The following is a 17,698-nucleotide window of genomic DNA, read 5'->3' on the forward strand; positions in this document are numbered from 1 at the left end:
GAGAAATAGAGAGCTACAGAGAGGTGTTTTCTGGCCTGAGAAGCCCAAGCTCGGGAACCAGACTGCCTGAGTTCAAATCCTACCTCTGCCACTTAATATGCTATGTAACCTTGAGTAAGCCACTTTAACTTCTTGTGCCTCAGGTTCCTTACCTGCAAAATGGAGGATAATAATAGTGACTACCTCACAGAATTGTGAAGATTCAACGAGTTGATTCAAGGAAAGAGCTTAGAACAGAACCTTGCCTGTTGAAAGGGCTCAATAAACATTAGCTCACTATTTTAAGCAGAGATGTGATGCAATCCTACCAGTGTTTTGGGAAGGCAATGTAGAGGAGAGTTAGGAGAGGCGAAGGCCATGGAATGGAAGAGCAGGGGGTCGCGAGGATCTGAAACCGGCAAACAGCCATTGATGATTAAGTATCTAGGTACTAAAGTTTTTCCTTTCTGCAACTACTGATTATAGCTTTTAGCTGTTTTTTTTTTTGTTTGTTTAAAGATTTTATTTTCTTTTTCCTTTTTCTCCCCAAAGCACCCCAGTACATAGTTGTATATTCTTCGTTGATGGGTCCTTCTAGTTGTGGCATGTGGGACGCCGCCTCAGCATGGCCCGACAAGCAGCGCCATGTCCGGGCCCAGGATTCGAACCAACGAAACACTGGGCCGCCTGCAGTGGAGCGCACGAACTTAACCACTCAGCCACAGGGCCAGCCCCTGCTTTTAGCTGTTTAACCTGCCCATGTTAACTGTGCTGCTTAGGCAACATGCTCTCTGACTCCCACTAGGCTCCTATAGATAACATCTCCCTGGAGCCTGGGTCCCCATGGTAATGGGTGTGTGAGCTGTTTTTCAGGAATTAGAACTCCTTGTCCATTTCAGGCTGGTAGAAACCACCAACTCATCAACTGGGCCCATGCAGATGTCCGATAGGTGACATTTTGACGTCAAGAGGCTAAAAACTCCACCCTCAGATCATGCTAACGCCACCATTTTGTGAACACGGGTCCTGTGAAGAGGCACGGTCTGACTACGCCTGCGCAGATCATCAATGACCTCACCTCTCCTCACCTCCAATCACGTCTCTCCACATCTCTGACTATCTTGCCCCCATCCCATAAATATCCCTGAGTCCCTATTTTCAGGGAAGCAAATTTGAGGCTCTTGCTCTCGCTTCCTCACGTGGCTGCCTTGTGAGTAAACTCTGTCTCTGCTGCAATCTTGCTGTCTCGGTGTTTGGCTTTCTGGGCAGCGGGCAAAAACGAACCTGTTCCCTAACAAATGGCGAGGCAGCTAGGAGCTAAGTCCAGATGGACCTTTTTGCCTGAGATTCGTCAGCCCCTTGCCAGTGTGGAGAACCTGTGGGCGAGTCTAGCAGCTGCTGGAAGCATTTCTCCTGGGACTGTTCCGGGATTCTTTCCTGGTTTGGCGCTGCCGGCTCCTTGGCGCATATTTTCACTTTGCAGTAGAGAGACGGTTTCTTGGTGACATCTTTTTGGTGAGTAACTTTGGTACAAGTGACAACATTCTTTTTTTTTTCTTTTTTTTTTTTTGAGGAAGATTAGCTCTGAGCTAACATCTGCTGCCAATCCTCCTCTTTGTTTTGCTGAGGAAGACTGGCCCTGAGCTAACATCTGTGCCCATCTTCTTCTACTTTATATGTGGGATGCCTACCACAGCATGGCTTCTGCCAAGCGGTGCCATGTCTGCACCCGGGATCTGAACCAGCGAACCCCAGGCCGCTGAAGTGGAACATGCGAACTTAACCACTGCACCACTGAGGCGGTGCCGACCGCATTCTTATTTCTCCTTCCTTTAAGTCTGACTTCCGAGAGGAAGCCTTGGTTTGGCAGGGGACGCCCCCTGCGACTTCCGACAAAGGAAGCCTTGGTCTGGCCTTCATTGTGAGGGTCGTTTTCGAGAACGCTTAATAGGGAAGAATTAGGGGATCCACTCACAGAAGTGCACTTGGCTTGGCTTGGCTTGGCTTGGCTTGGTTTGGTTTTGAGATCTGGTTCTAGCTGCAGCATAAGTATACTTTGACTGGCCGTGTCTAAATTACGCTAATTTGATTCCCACCTGCAGCCCCCTAAGCTGCATTCTTCAAAATTGGACAACTTTCAGTTATGAGTCCATGAAAAAGAAGAAGATGGTATTTTTCTGTAACACCACGTGGCCACAGAGAGCTCTTACAATAACTAATCTTAAGAACTTAATCAAATTAAGAATCGCAGCTTCCATGTTGATCTTACAGATGCTAATAAAAGCCCCACCCCCCAGCCCCACCCCACCTCTGCCTGGCTTCAATCCACGCTCCACCCTGGGAGCTCTTCTCTGCCTGGCTTCAGTCCATGTTCCACCCCAGGAGCTCTCCTCTGGTTTTTGGGCACCTGGAATGATTCCAGGTGCCCAAAACCCTGCTTTGTCTCCTGTCAAGAGCTTGTTGAGGATTTTAGGCACCTACTAAGTCAGTTGTGGGGACAGGAGACCGGTAATCTATTCTGTAAACTGTCTTGCCTGGGAACTGTTGTTTGTGTGACCTTTATCTTGATAACTCTTGGGAAGAGGCTGGGAGGGCAAGGCCTGATCACCTCTTTCCCTTCCTTATCTGTCTCATTCGTCACCTCCTCTGTTGTCATCAAGTCGGGGGTTCAGTTCAGGCTGGACCCGAGCAGAACCTAGACCTGTAAAATCAAAACTTGAAAAACTTTCTGCTAGGGACTTAACTCTCAGCCCTAGCATTGGGAGCCCACCCTGGCCAGCTCCAGGCCTTTGCCTCTTGCTTCCTTGGCTTACCTTATGCAGGCTCAGGGACTAAGTGCCTGGGCTGAATGGGACTTGGCTAAATCTTATAACTATGTTGACACCTGCACTCAGGCTCTGCACCCTTCTCCGGCCCACTGTCAGCGAGACACTGATGGTGCTTTACCACCATGGGGAATGCCCTAAGCATCCCCGGAGACTCACCCATTGGGTGCATTTTAATTAATTGGAAACACTGTCAACTTTGGATGGGTTATGCCTCAGAAATTCCATCTTGGAGAAAACTTGAGGGGTTTCTCTGCACCTTTATGATGTATTTGGACAGGTAGATCAACCCATAATGTCATTTGAGTTATAACCCAATATCTGAGAAATCAAGAGCACCTGTCCTAGGAAAATCCTTGTGAGACTGGAAATACAGCTTTAGGGGCAGTTCCACCCATTTCCCTTGTCTCAGAGAGCTTGCAGATCCTCTGGGGACTATCTAGCCCATCACTAATTCCTCAAACTGAAGGAAAAAAAAAGGAAAACAGCCAGAAAAGCACCCTTGCCAAAAATCGAGCATCTGGAGTGTCTTCTCCACAAATATTAGTAGAAAGGCTAAAAACAAAATTTGGATTCATTACTAGGGAGCCTTGTACCTGATTCATGGCAGTAATTTTAAAACAATAGCTGTGAAGTCTCTGTGTATGTGTGTCTATACATATGTTACATGTGTGTGATATTTTTACCTTGGGATGGTATGGCCAGAAATTAAGAGCTCTGTTTAATTGGCTTAAAGTAAGCACTTCTAAATGGAAAAGAAATTAACCCAAATGTCTTTTAAGTTAACATGATATAAAATTAATCTTTGGTAAATGAAAGCTTATTTAAAGTTGCTGGTTTGATTAAAATGGACATGTCCTCCAGAGTTAGCACTGGGTATGATGCAGACATGCAGCCTTTATTCTACATTTATTGGTCAAATAAGCTGATGTTATCTCTATTACAAAACTGGTTCCAAAAATAAGAATTTAAAATGATGGCTAATTTTGTCTAAGCTCTCATGAAGTTTTATAGGCCATGTAAATAATTATTGGGAACGACTAAACTAAATAGATGTGAAAAAGATAAAAGTGTCGGGTGAACTTTTAAAAATAATTTTGTCTTATGATATGTATATTTAAAATAACTTCAAAAATCTTTCTGGTAACTTGAAACTTTGAAGTGTTGCTAGGTAAAATAGAATGATAAAAAACTCACTGAATATCTGGGTCATTTTTCTTTTTTTTTTAGGAAGATTAGCCCTGAGCTAACATCTGTTACCAATCCTCCTCTTTTTGCTGAGGAAGACTGGCCCTGAGCTAACATCCATGCCCATCTTCCTCTGCTTTATATGTGGGACACCTACCACAGCATGGCTTGCCAAGCAGTGCCATGTCAGCACCCGGGATCCGAACCGGCGAACCCCGGGCTGCCGAAGTGGAACGTGCAAACTTAACCGCTGTGCCACCAGGCCAGCCCCTGGGTCATTTTTCAAATAAGATAAAATACTGAAACATCATTAGACATGTCTAGATTTATCTACTTTTGGCTTCTTATTACAAAGAAACTAAAAGGTGTTTGGGTCCAATAGTAAACATGTCTTGTATTTTATTTATTTTTTAATTTTTTTTTTAAAGATTTTATTTTTTTCCTTTTTTCTCCCCAACGCCCCCCGGTACATAGTTGTATATTCTTCATTGTGGGTCCTTCTAGTTGTGGCCTGTCTTGTATTTTATTAAGATTATACCATAAAGTAGCATGTTTCTAGAAATTATAAAACATATTTATAAATTTGCCAAGCCATAGGATGCTAATGTAAAGAATAGTTCATAATTGGTTAGTTTTTAGTTTTTACTAGGGTCTGTAAGGGTTAAAAATTCTAATTAATATATGTAATTAAAGCTACTAAAAATTAATAAGGCAAACAGCTCTGTATACAAGGAAATTAAAATGTATGTTTTCAGTAAAGAAGGTATAAAGAATGAAAGTATTTTTGTTTGTTGGGTTAAGAACGATAAATTTGTCCTCAAGTACTAGAAGGGAAGAAAGCAAGCATGGGACAAATTCTGAATGTAAAAAGAAAGTTATAGAAGTTTTGTGAAAGAGAAATTCTGAAAGGAGTTTTATGCCTGGTCAAGTTGGCTAAGATTGAAGTAAATCCAATTAAGAAAATGAGTTTTAATGTTAAAAAAATATACATATGAGCTGGTGCAAAAATTAAAATTTAGTTTCTCTCTCAGGATAATTTTCTTGAACTTTTGGTCTGCTCTTGATAAAGAGGTTATAAAAGATTTTTTTTCTTTATTTTTGAGAAAGTGTACCTAAAAGACAGAGAATCTGTTTTCTTAGAATAATTTCCTATGTTCAGAAAGACTAAGGTCTCTCTGTTAAGATTTTTTGATTGTTTTAACTGTTTGCCCTTGACTGTTTCTATTGTCACTTTGAATAGATAGCCGAGTGTTGTTTCCTATATGAACAAGTGTTTTAAAACCTTTTGATATTTTTAACAAGCCTCCCCCCCGCCCCACCAAAATATTCAAATCCTGAATAAAGGCTTTCTTTTGGCCTGGAAGAAGGGAGAGAATTTCTCTGAGGATTTTCAGAGGGCCTCTGAGACTTCTCAAAGAGATTTTCTCTCTCTTCCTATAAGGAGGAAGACACTAAGCTAATTAGGCTTATGTGGTATGTTAAACTACATGGGAAGCATTGTCAAATAAGTGATAATAAACTTTCTTAGGTGGTATTATGTGGATAAATGTTATTGATATAAATGTTTTAAAAATTATATAACATTCCTAAAATTCTGATCGGTTCTAGTTGCCAGCCATAATTCTGGTTATTATTTTAAAGTATTGCATGTCACAAAATTAACCAAATTTCTTTGTCAGTTGCCATTTTGGAATCTTGTTGTTTACGGACAGTTAATGTTTTACTCTGATGCTTTCGCAAAATATGTTTCATCTTCAGAGAAATCCATGGAAAGGACTCTGACACTTTAGAATACAGGTTTCTGGTAAACTTTCAGATCATAAAACTGAACTGAGTAAGAAATTACAGAACTCTAACAGAGAAACTGATGACCTCATAAAACTGCCAACGGAAGATGAAGATCAAGGATCGATTTCACAGGACTGAATGAACTGATGAGAATGATTATGATTTATATGACTTTTCATTTGAGATATTGCTGATTTTTTGATGTTCTGTTTTGTTTCCAGATTTAAAGAAGTCTTTTTCTCTTTTTCTCTCATGCTAACTATAACTTATATCATTTTGATAAATTATACCTTTGTAAGCAGACTTGAAACATTTATTTCTCTCCCTACCTGATCCCTCCAGGATTTGAAAACTCTTAATGAGTGAGTATTGTTTTCATGGCAATATATTTATTTGCATAAGTTCAATAAGAATCTATTCTCCTTATAACAGGACACAATTGGAAACATTGGTTATCTTACCAAAGCTTTGACTGGAATGTCATATTTGAGAGAAACATACAGACTCAGATATGACAAGACAGCTTTTGAGGAATAAAGGTTGACTTCCTGGAATAAAGCCACTTGGGAATATTGGCCTAGTACCTTGTTTACAAGGATTCCAGCAACCTGGGTAAGTAAGGTAGCTCACTTATCTGGCAGGTGCCTGGGACTTCGAAATACTTTGGGGAACCTCAAGAGAGGAATCCCCCTAAATCTGCAGGTATTGCAGGCAAAATCTGATGACAAGTCTTTGACTTGGCTTTCCTGGCCTCGAGAGGCCTTTGAAGTTCAATCTGAGATTCCTCATAAAGAGTTCCTGCAAAGCAGATTTGAAAGAACCTATATAATCAAGTGCTATTCTTGCTGTACTTATGTAAATAATTGGGCCAAGTTTGTTGAAACTAAACTTATTTTGCAAACCAATTAGTCTTAATTTGGCTATCTTTGGTAAAAATGAGGGTGATTTTAGAGAGAAAAATTATGTTTCAGTAAAAACTATAGTACACATTTGTGGATATTAGGTTCTCCTGATAATTGTCTTTGAGGTTTTTATTTTATATCTGTTAACTGGACTGGATCCTGAATTCTTCTAGTCTCTTGAAATATCTGGCTACAAATCTCCAAATTAATGTTTTCAATTTTTTCCGGATCATTTTCATTTGGAATCATTGAGAACTGAGCCTGCCCTTTTTCCTGAAGCCTTGCAAACTGAAGCAGGACAACTTAATATAAACTTAAGAGAGATTCATGTCTGTTGCTGTGTAAGACACTCAATAAGATGCCTGAACACCTGATGACATCATCAGAGACATTTCAAACTGCAAAAGAGGCTTCAACTCTGACACCTAGAAATCTTTTGACTGGCTGCCACCTGGGCTCAGAAAGGTTTATAATTTGCTGGTGTATAATTTGCTCCCACTGTTAACCTTGTTTTTCTTTTTGTGCCTCTAGAAATACTTATTAAATACCTTGTTACTTGCTAACACAATATAGGCTGAACTTTGGGAGACCACCTGCATCACCATCTTACTAAGAGACTGGTTCAATGAGATGGAACAACCTATGCCCTCATCAACAGGATAATCCCTCAGGATTGAAGATGAACAACAAAAGGGGAGATTGATACCAGTCAACACAAGGTTGACATAATGGAAGCCATATTGTAAAAAAGAAACCATATTGTAACTTTGAATGACCTCTGATTAACCCAGACATGCTCTGTAGATTTTATGGACCCTCTCAGCTGCTATAAGTTGATAACTTTGTTCTTTTGAGTTCCTTAGGAACGTGATGACCCCCAGGCAGAGAGTCTGTGCTGATGGCCATCATCAATGACAACTAAAAGATCAGGGTATAGGCCATTGCTCTGGTCTCTGATGCATATCCAGTAAAAGAAATGACTATCAGGAACTGAGACCAGATGTCTGCCCCCACCTGGAGATCAGAGGACCCAGACTTGCACTGGGATTAGGTCTATTTTTCAGGGACTGTTAAAATTTGGGTTGTTTATACTTCTTACCATTCTGGTAAGCCAGAAACAAGAGAATATTTCCAAATGAGTGCTAAAGAGTTTCGTTCCTTTAACTCAGATCTATGCCCCAATTCAGCAGGAAGTAGCTGGATTGATCATTGCCCCAAATCCCTCAAGAACAAGGAATGACCAAGAATAGGTGGGATTGAAACTGACAAACAGCCATTGATGATTAAGTATCTAGGTACTAAAGTTTTTTTTTGTTTTTGCAACTACTGATTACAGCTTTTAGCTGTTTGACCTGCCCATCGTTAGCTGTGCTGCTTAGGCAACATGCTCTCTGACTCCCACTAGGCTCATATAGATAACATCTCCCTGGAGCCTGGGTCCCCATGGTAATGGGTGTGTGAGCTGTTTTTCAGGAATTAGAACTCCTTGTCCATTTCAGGCTGGTAGAAACCACCAACTCATCAACTGGGCCCATGCAGATGTCTGATAGGTAACCTTTTGATGTCAAGAGGCTAAAAACTCAGATCATGCTCATGCCGCCATTTTTTGAACATGGGTCCTATGAAGCGGCATGAAGTCTGACTATGCTTGCACAGATCATCAGTTACCTCACCTCTCCTCACCTCCAATCACCTATCTCCACATTTCAGACCACCTTGCCCCCTATCCCATAAATATCCCTGAGTCCCTATTTTCGGGGAAGCAAATTTGAGGCTCCTGCTCTCATTTCCTCACGTGGCTGCCTTGTGAGTAAACTCTGTCTCTGCTGCAATCTTGCTGTCTCGGTGTTTGGCTTTCTGGGCAGCGGGCAAAAACGAATCTGGTTTGGTAACAGATCCCATGGAGATGGGTTTCCAGGCCTCCACCAGTGTCATCAGAGAAGCAACTGTAAGTCAACACCACACCATTCAGTGAGCCAGAAGAGCATGGACCTGCACACAGGTGGTGCATGTAAGGGAGAATTACTCTTCCATGCAGCAGGTAAGTCCCTCAAGCAGGTCCTGGTGGGTTCCCTGAGCAGGATCAGGGTCCTCCCCAGTTAGCTGGTGACCTTAAGCAAGTCATCCTTATGTGTCCTGAGCTGTCGAGTGGGAAGACAGGTGATATTTTGCTAAGTTCCCTTGGAGGTGGGGGCGGTGCTGCAAGGAGTTGGGGAGAGCTTGCAGAAGGGAAGGGAGCTTCTCAGATTCCAGAGCTTTTCAATCTGACTTTGTTCTGGGGTGAGAACAGAGAGAGTGTTCCCCTGTTCTCAGTAACTGCCCTGCTTCTGTTTCTTTTCACTTCTGTGAGCCTTTCCTCAGCCTTTGTGAGGAGAGGGCCGGAGGGGGACACAGCTGTGCTCCAAGGAACTCACAGTCCCACAGGTGAGGTAGGACACCACACTCAAAAGCACTATGTTGGGCGCTTTATAATTTTCAAAGCAGTCAGGTCTTTGACCTCAGTTGTCTGAGCGCCCCCCCCACCACCACCACCTCAGAGGCCCCCTACTACCCCTACACTTTCCTCCGCGTTAGGGGACTCGATCAATGCTACATAGCCAGTGGGGGGCCCAGCTGAGAGTCAAACGTGGGTATTTGAGACTCAGAATTGCTACTGCCTCTGTAACAGACATCTAGACTTTAGAACTGTTATTAAAAGTTCCTAGTTGTTAGCTTGGAAACACACCAACCACACCTCACCTTAAATCTTTTTTCCTTAACCTATTTCAACCCATGCCCTCTTTGGATATACGTGAAATGCTATGCTTTCTCCCTTCTAAAATTTATTTGAAACTGTGGGGTAAGTTTCTTTACCATTCTGTAGGTGAGTTTCCTAATCTGTAAAATGGGGATATTGTACTCCCTCACTGGCTATTAATAAGAATTAAATGAGTTAATGTTGGTAAAGTGTTTAGAATGGTGCCTGACATATAGCAAGGGCTATATAAAATAATGTGACTAAAAATGAGCCACAGCAATAGCAATTTTCTTGAAACCTTTTTATTTTGATCCTGAGAGCTACATATTTTTCATTTGGATCTGGTTACATCAGTGTGAGGGTTGAGTCAGCTGGTATGCCATAAGCTCTATCCAAGGTGGTGTGGGAGACATCTTGTGGGTGGCAAACCAGCTTTTGAAAACCAGACACACAGAAAAGCACATGCCTCCTTTCTCGAGAAGCACTGGCAGGACATTGTTACACATCTACCTCATATTTCACAGAGAGTATATTCTTGGTAGGTGGTGTATAAATCAAATCCTAACATAAATGTACGTTATGCAAAGAACTCATCTGTGGAATCATTCTGCAAAGTGAACATGGCTTTTGTAAAGTAAATCAGTATCCCTTTGAGGGACATTAAAAATTTTAACTACAGATGGATTGAATTTCTGTGTGTCTAAAGCAAACCTGCCCATCTAGTCCCCTCAGGGGACTCTGGTCCTTCTCTCTCTTTCCAGGCTCCTCCCACAGTTTCCAGGGCTGCATGCCACTGAGCCTCAATACAACCCCAAGAGGCCTCTTGCCTCCTCTCATTTGGCCTCTTGCCCTTGGCCCTTTAGGACTGGGACCCATGCGATTCCTGGCTCTACCAAGATGAATCCCTTTGAAACCAGAAGGTGCAGGACTGTTGTCCTCAGTGACTCTGCTGTCACGCTGTTGATAGTCTGAATATTCAGCTATCAAGCTCTCTGGCTTCTGCCCTAGCTGGCAACAACCTGTTTACAACTTCCTTCACAAACAGGGGCATCTAAGAGAGATGTAGCCCACATCTAGCAGATGCCCACATCTAGTTCTATGAGTTAGCTGTGATATCAAACCTGAAGTGAGTTTGCTCACCCGTTACACAGCAAGCCAATTGCTGACACAGGGTGTAGTGGAAGAAAGTAGGACTTTATTATTGCACAGTGCTGAGCAAGGAAAAAGGGAAGCTAATGCCGAAATCCCAAACTCCCCAAAAAGCTAAAAGGAAGGGTTTTATTTGGGGTTTTAGGTAGGGGAGGGGGTGCATATGGCCTTGCTGGTCAGAGCTTTTCCACCAGCCTGTGTTTGGCCTTGAGACTACTTGCAGAGAGGAAGGAGCCCATGACCTTGCTGGTCAGCAATTTTCCCACTAGCCTGTAGCTCCTTGTGGGGAGGAGATAATGAATCCAGGTCGTTTTCCTTGGCCATTTGTTTCCAGGGCAGAGAGTGGATTCTGGGGCCAGGAAGCCAGGGAGTAAGCAAGGAATGAGTGCTTGGTTTTAACCCCATATATGCTAGGTTTAATGTAGGGAAACTGATGTCAGGGCCAGTATCAGGTGAACAAATGGATAGGGTTAAAACTCAGTATCCAATGGCTCTGGCAGGCTGTTGGAATGAGCACAGGTATGAAGGAAGGTCCTAACTAACTTCTAAGCCTTCCTCAGACACGTTAGGCCCTAGTATGATTCTGTGCCTTTGAACACACTATTCCCTTGGCCTCTAATGCCCAGTGTTCCTCTATATTCTTCCTCCAACCACCCCCACCCTGTGACACATACTGCCTGGCAAACTTCTATGCATCCTTCAAGACCCAATTCAGAGGCCTCAGGTTCTGGATGGCAGATGAAGCACATGCATTTACCTTCCCCATTAAAAGAACAGAAAAACATATTTTTAAAAGAAAAACAGAGGAGTTATTGGCAAGCCAGAAAAAATGTAAAATTCTTAGAAGATAACAAACTTATTCAAACCTATGATGAAAAAGAGAAACAGGGGCTGACTCTGGGCCAAGTGGTTAAAGTTCCATGCGCTCCACTTCAGCGATCCAGGTTCACAGGTTTGGATCCTGGGAGCAGAATGACTCCACTCATCAGTCATGCCGTGGAGGCATACCACATACAAAATAGAGGAAGATCGGCACAGATGTTAGCTCAGGGCAAATCTCCCTCACCAAAAAAAAAAAAAACAAGAGAGAGAGAAACAAAGCAAACTACCATAGACATATTTTGAGACATAACACCTCCTCCACAAGAGCCTAGGCAGGTCCTTCTGGAAGTATTCCAGCAAAGGCATTGTTATCAAAGGAGATGACAGCTCCATGCATGTTACTGCCCCTGAAGACTTTCTAGTGGAACAAGATGTGGAGGTAGGAGACAGTGATATTAATGATCCTGACCTTGTGTAGGCCTAGGCTAATGTATGTGTTTGTGCCTTAGTTTCCAGCAAAAAAGTTTAAAAAGTAAAAAAAATAAAAATTTTAAAAATGGAAAAAAGCTTATAGAATAAGGATATAAAGAAAATATTTTTGTACAGCTATGCAATGTGTGTGTGTTTTAAGCTAAGTGTTATTACAAAAGAGCCAAAAATTTTTTTAAAAATAAAAAGTTTGTAAAGCAAAAAAAGTTACAGCAGGGGCCGGTTCCGTGGCTGAGTGGTTAAGTTCACGCGCTCCGCTGCGGCGGCCCAGGGTTCAGATCCTGGACGCGGACATGGCACTGCTCCTCAGGCCACGGTGAGGCAGCGTCCCACATGCCACAGCTAGAAGGACCTGCAACTAAGATATACAACCATGTACGGTGGGGGGGGGGGGGGGGGTTGGGAAATAAAGCAGAAAAAAAAAAAAAGATTGGCAACAGTTGTTAGCCGGTGTGCCAATCCTTAAAAAAAAAAACCGGAAGATTGGCAACATTTGTTAGCCCAGGTGCCAATCTTTAAAAAAAAAAAAAAGTTACAGCAAGCTAAGGTTAATTTATTATTGAAGAAAGAAAAACATTTTTTATAAATTTAGCGTAGCCTAAGTCTACAGTGTTTACAGTCTACACTAGTGTACAGTAACATCCTAGGCCTTCGTATTCCCCACTCACTCACTGACTCAGCCAGAGCAACTTCCAGTCCTGCAAGCTCCATTCATCGTAAGTGTCCTATACAGGTGTACCATTTTTTCATCTTTTATTCTGTATTTCTACTGTACCTTGTCTATGTTGAGATACACAAATACTTACCATTGTGTTACAATTGCCTACAGTATTCAGTACAGGAACATGCTGTATAGGTTTGTAGCCTACGAGCAATAGGCTGTACCATAGAGCCTAGGTGTGTAGGTTTGTGTAAGTATACTCTGTGATGTATACACGATGACAAAATAGCCTAACGATGCATGTCTCAGAACATATCTCCATGGTTAAGCAATGCACAACTCTATATTAAAAAAATCTTTAAAAGAATCTGATTGGGGGGCCAGCCCCGTGGCTGAGTGATTAAGTTCATGCTCTCTGCTTTGGGTGGCCCAGGGTTTTGTCAGTTTGAATCCTGGGCGCAGACATGGCACCACTCATCAGGCCATGCTGAGGCGGCATCCCACATGCCACCACTAGAAGGACCCACAACTAAAATACACAACTATGTACCAGAGGACTTTGGGGAGAAAAAGGGAAAATAAAATCTTTAAACAAAAGAATTCTGATTGGGGGCCAGCCCGATGGTATAGTGGTTAGGTTTGCCTGCTTCGCTTCAGCAGCCCATGGTTCGCAGGTTCTGGGTGCAGACCTACATCACTCATCAAGCCATGCTGTGGTGGCATCCCACATAAAAAATAGAGGAAGAGTGGCACACATGTCAGCTCAGCAACAATCTTCCTCAAGCAAAAAGAGGAAGACTGGCAAGAGATGTTAGCTCAGGGCCAATCTTCCTCATACACACAAAAAAAATCTGGTATTCTTAGAGAAGTTTGAAAAAATACTGTAGAATCTGAAACATTTCAGAATAAATTAAAAATACTACAAGCATAGGGGCTGGCCTGGTGGTGCAGCAGTTAAGTTCACACATTCAGCTTCTCGGTGGCCCAGGGTTCACCGGTTCGGATCCTGGGTGCGGACATGGCACTGCTTGACAAAAGCCATGCTGTGGTAGGTGTCCCACATATAAAGTAGACGAAGATGGGCACGGATGTTAGCTCAGGGCCAGTCTTCCTCAGCAAAAAGAGGAGGATTGGCAGTAGTTAGCTCAGGGCTAATCTTCCTCAACAACAACAACAACAACAAAATTACAAGCATAAAAACAGATCAGGTTGCTATGGAAAAATAGCAATCCAAGAATATGGGGAAGTTCCTGGAAATTAAATATATGGGGATTGCTGAAATAAACAAATTCAACGGACAGACTCAATAAAAGTCATAAATAGGGGGGCTGGCCTGGCAGTGCAGCGGTTAAGTTCACACGATCCCCTTTGGTGGCCTGGAGTTTGCCAGTTCCATCCTGGGTGCGGACATGGCACCGTTTGGCAAGCCATACTGTGGTAGACGTCCCACATACAAAGTAGAGGAAGATGGGCATGGATGTTAGCTCAGGGCCAGTCTTCCTAAGCAAAAAGAGGAGGATTGGCAATAGTTAGCTCAGGGCTAATCTTCCTAAAAAAAAAGAAAAAGTCATAAATAGGACAACAGGCCAACCTGGTGGTGTGGATGACAAAAATACAGAAATCTCCTAGAATACTGAACAAGAAAGGGAAATAGAAAATGTAAGAAAAAAATTTAAAGGCAAGAAAACTGATCCAAAGGTTCAACATCCATCTAGTGGCATTCCAGAAGCCAGGAAGTAATAAAAGAAATATTTTCCAGGGGCCGGCCCAGTGGCGCAGCAGTTAAGTTTGCACGTTCTGCTTAAAACACTTAGCTTAAAACACACACACATTGCATAGCTGGCCCTGAGCTAACATCCATGCCCATCTTCTGTTATTTTAATGGGGAAGGTAAATGCATGTGCTTCATCTGCATAGAAGTTTGCCAGGCAGTATGTGGGATGCCTACCACAGCATGGCTGCACTTTGGGGGCCCAGGGTTCGTGGGTTCAGATCCCATGCACAGACTTACACCCACTCATCAAGCCATGCTGAGGCGGCAACTCACATACAAAATAGAGAATGATTGCTACGGATGTTAGCTCAGGGCCAGCCTTCCTCAAGCAAAAAAGAGGATTGGCAACAGATGTTAACTCAGGGCCAATCTTCCTCACCAAAAATATATATACATATAAAAGAACTATAAATGTACAGTTGGGTGCACAGTGTTCAAAGGATCGTAGTTGATCTTTTTTTCTTTTCCTCTTTTTGGCATCTACTTCATTACTGTGCAGCTGGTACACTTGTCTTTCCCGTCTCAGCTGAAGCATCCCTTCTCTGGGAGGACTGCAGCTCCCCAGCCTGGGCCGGGGCCATTCCTCTGTGCTCCCAAAACTCCGTGTTCTCCTGATGGGAGGATTTATCACACAGTATTGAAACCATCTGCTTACACGTCTGTCTGGATGCTCCTTAGAGCAGGGACTGTGTCCTATACCATCGTATTCCTAGCACTATGCACATTTAGTGAACATTTGTTGAATAGATTGGATGAATGAAGGAACAAATGAATGACAGCAACTGTATTGTATTGTATTGAATTGTACTAATGACACCTCTGTTTACATCCCAGTGGCTAGTGTATGCAACTGGTGGCTACTGTCCTTCCTTAACACATTTAATGATAAACTATCAGGACTTGCTGGTCAAACCCCAAGACTGGTAAGTTTCTAAAAATCCTTCTCCTATGCTAAGTGCTGGCAGCCTACAATCCACTGGATCAGGAGCAGAGTCCCCCAAAGCAGGCACGATTCCTTTGTCCTCTAAAGGAGGAGGATGGCCATGTTCAAACTGAGCCTCCTCAGACTACCCTCTCCTGACTTTGTCGCTGCAGATGACAGTGGGGTCCTGATAAACTGCAGATATATCTGTGTACACCCAGAGACACGTGTCCCGTGGGCTTGTGGAGTGACTGAAATCAGGTGTGGTTCACCTGAGAAGCCTTCCTGGCCTACCTGGAGGAATAGAAAGCAAAGGGCCCAATGCAGGACCAAACAGGTGGCTCTGAGGCCTGGGCATGTGCATCTCTGGCTCCTTCCTGCTACCCACCACCTGCAGCTTCTGGCATCTGGCTGGCTTCTTGGCAACAGCTGGCACCTAAGACTCAGAATAAGGTGGCAGCCCAAAGTCACTGGGCCATCCTCAGCACTGCAGGCAACAAATGTCCCTCCTGCCTGCCCTGTGAAGTCCCTAGGACTCCATAAAAGACCCAGCTGAGCTCACTGGTCAGTTGTCTACTCTGATTATTACTCTCCCCCTTTCCTTTGGGCAGCCCCAGGATTCCCAGAACCAAGCCTAGGCTCTGGCAGCCACTGATGCCTCCTCCGTGTCCCATCCTACTTCAGCCACGGAGGTAACAGTCAGCCCTCATTGAGTGCTTTTACATGTTAAGCATGTGACAAATATTTTTTTCATTTCACCCTATCGGCCCTCTGAGGTAGGAACTATGTTTTTTCCCATTTGACAGATGGAACTGAGGCTAACAGATTGAAGCACCTAGTTGACCATCCCCTTTTATTAATACTTTATCTCTCTAGAGGGTTCTGTAGTTTATACTGTACTTTCAGTCATGTTCTACCCTTTAATCCTGAAAACATGGAGGCTCAGAAAACGGAAGTCCCTAGTGGCATCCAGGTGAGAAGTGGCACGTCAGGAAATAGAAGCCAGGTCATGTGACCCTGAAGCCAGGCTCCTCTTCTCTTTCGCAGCTGACTCCAGCTCGAGGGTAACTTGTGTGGGGTGTGTGCTCTTATCTAGGGCTCAGATAGGACGGTCACCTTGTGATTCTGAGTGTAAAGGGCCATCGGAGCCCAAACTTCAGCACCCTTGGCTTGCATGTCACAGACGCTTGGAAGAAATTAAATACTGTACCATGAGTAAGTGCTGCTGGAAAGGCAGCTCAAGCAGTACAGAGGATTAGGAATGCTCCAAGACAGAAGTAAGCTTCCACCGGGCTTATTTGGGTAGGATAAGGGCTGGCCAAGAGGAGAGAGAGAATGGGAGAGATGTCAATGAACTTGGGCTCGTGTCAGCTCTTAAGAGAGACCTCAGAGGTCATTTGGTCCAGTCTCCAACAGTACCCAAATCCCGCCAGTAACATCCTTGTGTCAAGCCGATCTAGGTCACTAATTCTCAGTTTTTAATGTACTCTCAAGTCATTGGAAAAGAATTCTAAAAATGCATATTTCTGCAGAAAGCCTGAATCAGTAGAGATGGAACCTAGATATCAGTATTTTTAACAATCACTCCAGATGATTCTATTCTCCACACTTGGAAGAACATCAAATTCTGGATCTTATTATCAATACTTCTATAGCAGTTAGGTTGCCTTCAGTTGCAAGTAACAAAAAACCCAACCCAAAGTGGCTTACGTAATAAAGATATTGGCCAAAATAATGGAAAAAACCAGCACGAGGGTGAAATTTGGTTTGATCAGGATGCTGGCACTCATTCTCTGCAATACTCCTGGTTTTGCCTTCACTCTCGGCACATGTCTAATTCAGGCCCATGGCGGTCTGCTCCACACAGTTACTTGGGGACTCAAGCTGATGTACGTTCCATCTCAACAAATGTTTCCATGATCACTGTGATGGGAACGACATGGCAAATCTGGTATCAGCTTTACCCTCAGGCTGGTTTTTCTCATGGTCCCAAGATGGCTGTCAAGCAGCAATGCTTCCTCATTTTCAGCCAGGAAGAAAGCATTACTTCCCACAACCCTTGAACAAAAGTCCTTAGTTTTACTCTGATCCACTGAATCAGTTGCTGAGACAAGAGGGAAGGGTTTACCCCGACAGGGTTAGACCAGTCTTGGGGCAAGGGGTAGGGTCGCTTCCACCCAAACTATAAGACTGACAAGCATTACAGGAACATGGATGACAAGGAGGGAACCACAATGTCCACTCCAACTTCTAAAGACTAGAAAATATCAGAGTGCAATACTGTATTGGTTATCTATTGTTGTGTAATAAATTACCCTAAATCTTAGTGGCTTAAAACAAGATGTATCATTTACTGTCTCACAGTTTATGTGGATCAGGAATTCGGGCATGGCCTAGCTGAGTTGTCTGGTTTACGATGTCTCACCAAGCTGCAATTAAGATATCATTTGGGGCTGCGATTA

General features: G+C 43.2%; 1 long non-coding RNA gene across 1 annotated transcript in view; it reads left to right on the forward strand.

The window, feature by feature from the left end:
* LOC139081908 (uncharacterized) overlaps window positions 1-8,514 on the forward strand; it is a 12,254-nt gene extending 3,740 nt beyond the window's left edge. The window contains exon 2 of the long non-coding RNA XR_011537383.1: window positions 4,035-8,514. This is a non-coding gene — a long non-coding RNA (uncharacterized lncRNA). The remainder of the gene's footprint in view (window positions 1-4,034) is intronic.
* The last annotated feature ends 9,184 nt before the right edge of the window (window positions 8,515-17,698 follow it).

This window comes from Equus przewalskii, chromosome 2 (genome assembly GCF_037783145.1).
Source record: "Equus przewalskii isolate Varuska chromosome 2, EquPr2, whole genome shotgun sequence".
In the NCBI taxonomy this organism is placed as follows: domain Eukaryota; kingdom Metazoa; phylum Chordata; class Mammalia; order Perissodactyla; family Equidae; genus Equus; species Equus przewalskii.